Here is a 4,218-nt window from a genome sequence, read left to right as displayed (position 1 = left end):
GAAAGCTTCTATTAAACAGTTGAACTAACGTCACAGTAGCTTCAATCCGCTCTTCATTCACAAGTATTGAAAATTTTTAATAAAACCAACACAAAATCTTTCAAGCAACTTAGGTAAATTATTATTTTAATCTTTACTTAAAGTTTGTACAAGATAAAGGAGAACGATAAGAAAGAAGAAAAAGGTTTTGGCGACAATCGTTTCTCTTTGTTTTTAAAATGAATTTTCATTCAAAATTTTTCAAATTTTTCCTCCTTTTTAAAACTTTTATGACAGCTTCAATTTTCAGGTAAATTTGATTCACTTTCTCAATTAATAATAAAATTGAAATTGGAAATTAAATGTATTGAAAATTCGAGTAAAAAGGTTCAAACCCCCCGGCGTGAACGACGACGAGACGTAATTTACCGTGACCGTAACCCTTCGCTCGATTCCTGGAAAACGAAGAAAAAAATGACAGAAAAAATTGGTGGCAGCCATGCACTTGTCGTGGCAGCCAACACCTGCTTGAAGTAGCGAGCCCTGATATAGATGAAGATAGTCATCAAAATTAATAATTTGTTTAAACATTTATTTTGCTAAATTTAATTAACAATTACATCACGCCTAATGAAAAATATACAAACAGTTGAACATTTACGGAAAAAAACGCAACATTCTAGCAATTAAGCAAAGAGAATATTATTACAATGATAAAAAATTGTTTATACGATTATTTTTGTTAACTTGAATTTATTATTACCTCACTTTAATTAAAAATTGGACGACAAGCCGGATATTTCAGGAAAACCCGCATCTTTCTAGCATTATTCAAATATAATATTATTAATAATAATAAAAAATTGTTTAAACTAATAATTTTCTTGACTCTAATTAATTACATAACTTATTTTAATTAAAAATTTCACTAAACTGAATTTTTTTAAACTGCAATTTTGTAGTATTTTTCTAAGATAATACGATGAAAAATAATACTGAATTGTTTAAACAATCAATCTTGTTAATATTGATGAACTGTGACTTCCCTCTAATTGAAGATTGGACAACAAGTGAAATTTGTTGAAAAGACGCGTCTTTCTAACTGGAGTCATTGAGAAATTGGCTAAAAACAACAATAAATTTTTTTAACAATTTATGTGAACATCTAATTATCAGTATGAAATTGTCCTTTTCGTGCCAGAAACAATTTGCATTAAAAAACTGAAAAAGTCATAATTAGCGCCAAAACTCGGAAAACCCATTTTTTTCGCTTATGAAGGTTTTTTGGAACCCCATAAAATATACTTATGGTGTTAATATTTTATTTGTATTTGATGGCTTATTGCGAAAAGAAATGTTGAGTTCCAACTCGATTGAAAATTTCAGAAGAAACCGCAACATTGTTCCAATGAAGCGAAGAGAATATTACTAACAATGATAATAAATTGTTTAAACAATTATTTTTTTGACGTGAATTCATTATTACTTCACTCCTATTGAAAATTAGACAAAAAGCAGAAATTTCAGAAAAAATGGCATCTTTCTAGCATCATTCAATAATATTATTATTAATAATAATAATAAATCGTTTAAATTATCACTTTTGTTAACATTGATGAACTATTACTTCCCTCTAACTGAAAATGGGACAACGAGCGCAAATTTGTTGATAAAACCGCGTCTTCCTAACTCCATTATTTGAAAAAATTGCTAAAAATAATAATAAATTGTTTAAAAAATGTATGTAAACATCTAATTATCAGTATGAGATGGTCTTTTTTGAGCCTGTAAACAATATATATAAAAAAACCGTAAAAAAGTCATAATTAGTGCCAAAAACTCGCAGAACCCATTTTTTCACTTATGTGTGTTTTTTGGGACCCTATAAAACATCCTTATGGTGTTGATATTTGAAAAGAATATTGTATTTTTTGGTCGAAAATTAATTTTTTTTGGCTGAAAATTCAAATACTTGGTTGAAAGTTGATCCACTTTCTCTAATATTTATTTATGCTCTGAAAATGCGAAAGTTTAGAGGAAAATTCATCTTCTTGATTGAAAAAAAATTTTTTATTAAAAACTTAATTTTATAACTTGAAAATACAATTTTTTAACTTTTGGTTAAAATCGTATCCTTTTCAGTTGAAAATTCAACTACTTTGCTAAAAATGTATGTAGGATATGGAAAATTGTTCCTTTTCGGTAAACAATTAATCTTTCGGGTTGAATTTTTGTTGGTTGAAAATTCATCTATTTAGTCGTTAATTAACTTTTTTAATTAAAGATCCTTTCTGTTGTTGAAAATTTATATTTCTTATAGAAAATTAATCTTTTTGGCTGAAAATTTACTTTTTTTGATGTTGAAAATTGAACTACTTTGTTAATAAATAATTTTTTGGTTGAAATGAGTCTCATGAGTAAACATTCATTTCTTCAGTTGAAAATATAGTTCTTATTTCTTATTGAAATTTTGGTAAAAAATGAATTGTTTTAATAGAAAATCATTTTGCTGAAGCATTCAACCATCATGGTGGAAATTCATGTTTCACGGTTAAATTCCAAGGTATTTTATTAAAAATTAAAATATTCTTTGATAAAAATATCAACTGTTACATTTTTTGTTCAAAATGAATTTATTTTTGTTAAAAACTTATCTATTTTGTTGAAAAATCTTTGCATATTGGTTAAAAATTGATTCATTTCCGGAAAATTTGACAATTTAATTTTTGTTTGAATATTTATATTTTTCAGTAGATTATTTATTTTTTTGTAAAAACATCACTTCTTTTTTTTTAATGTATTCATTCCATTTTCTTATTATCTTTTTTAGTTGAACATTTAAAGATTTGGTAGAAAGTTAATGTTTTTTAGTTGAAAATTCTTTCTCGGCAGAAAATTAATCTTCTCCTTTGAATATTCTTTGCTTAAATAATCAGCTATTTAAAAATAAAATCAACTATTTGGTACAAAATTAGATTTTTTTGTTAAAAATAACGTGTTTTGTTAAAAATTGTTCTTTTCGGTATAAAATTAATTGTCTTGGTTGAAAATTTTTACATTATCATCAGAGAAGGCATTCGATTTGTGTACAATTTAAACCCCCACTCCTCGTTTTTCTCAAATTTTTTGGACCACTTTTTTCGAAATTTAATAATTATCTGCACGGTTTTTGGCATTACTTCAAAATAGAAACATTTTCTCGTAATACCTTTTTTGATAGAAAAAAATTACCAAAGCAATAACACTTACAAAATTTAAAAAAAATAAACGAAAATGAAAATCTTAAGCTAAATAACGCACGATGAGAAAAAAATTAAATAAATGAAAAACGTTAATTTTTGAAGGTCCTAAAAGATTATTATAACATCTTTTTGACTTTTTATCGAGAAGTTGAAAATTTATATTTTTTTTTAATAATTTTTTTTCTCCAAAGTTCGTTATTCTCCATAAAAATGATTACTGTTGGTCTAGTGGAATATTCAGTAACATTGGTTTATAATTTTTTATTATTTAAACGAGTGGAATTTGTTTAAACAATTTTTTTTTTAAATTCATTTGTTCGCAATCTAAAGTGCGGAAAATTTTACGTTCAAAACCAAATACATACATTTTTAACTAAAAAACATCTATTTTATTTTAAAAATGACATATTTGGATAAAAAATAACTTTCAGTAAAATAATTTACCCAAGCATTTTAATTTAAAAAAAATGTTAACAAGAAGATTAATTTTGTTCCAAAAAATACGAATTTTTACCAAAACACATTATTTTCAACATCACAGTTGATTTTCAACAAAATAGTTGATTTTTTTAAATTTTGTTTTTACAAAAAAAAAGAATAAGCTACTGGAAAAGATCAATTTTTGAACAAAAATTTAATCATTGAATTTTAAGTTGATGAATCAATTTCCAAGCGAAATCGAAGGAAATTTCAAAAAAAAGAGTACACATTTTAAATCGATGAAATGAATTTTGCACAAAAAAATGTAACAGTTAATAATTCAATTAAAAAATATTTTAATTATAAATCAACCGTAACGAATTTAACAACTAAAAAGATGACTTTTCAAGCGAAAAGGATATTTTTTAACACAATTATTAACTTTTTACCAAGTGGTTAAATTCTCAATCAAAACCATGAATTTTGAAGTAAGAATAATAGTTTTATACCAAAACATGAAAAATGTACGCTTTTAATTAAGAAAATTAATGTTTTACCCATAAATCAATTTAAAAAA

Source organism: Belonocnema kinseyi, chromosome 6, assembly GCF_010883055.1.
Source record: "Belonocnema kinseyi isolate 2016_QV_RU_SX_M_011 chromosome 6, B_treatae_v1, whole genome shotgun sequence".
NCBI lineage: Eukaryota > Metazoa > Arthropoda > Insecta > Hymenoptera > Cynipidae > Belonocnema > Belonocnema kinseyi.
Note: the sequence above shows the minus strand (reverse complement) of the source record.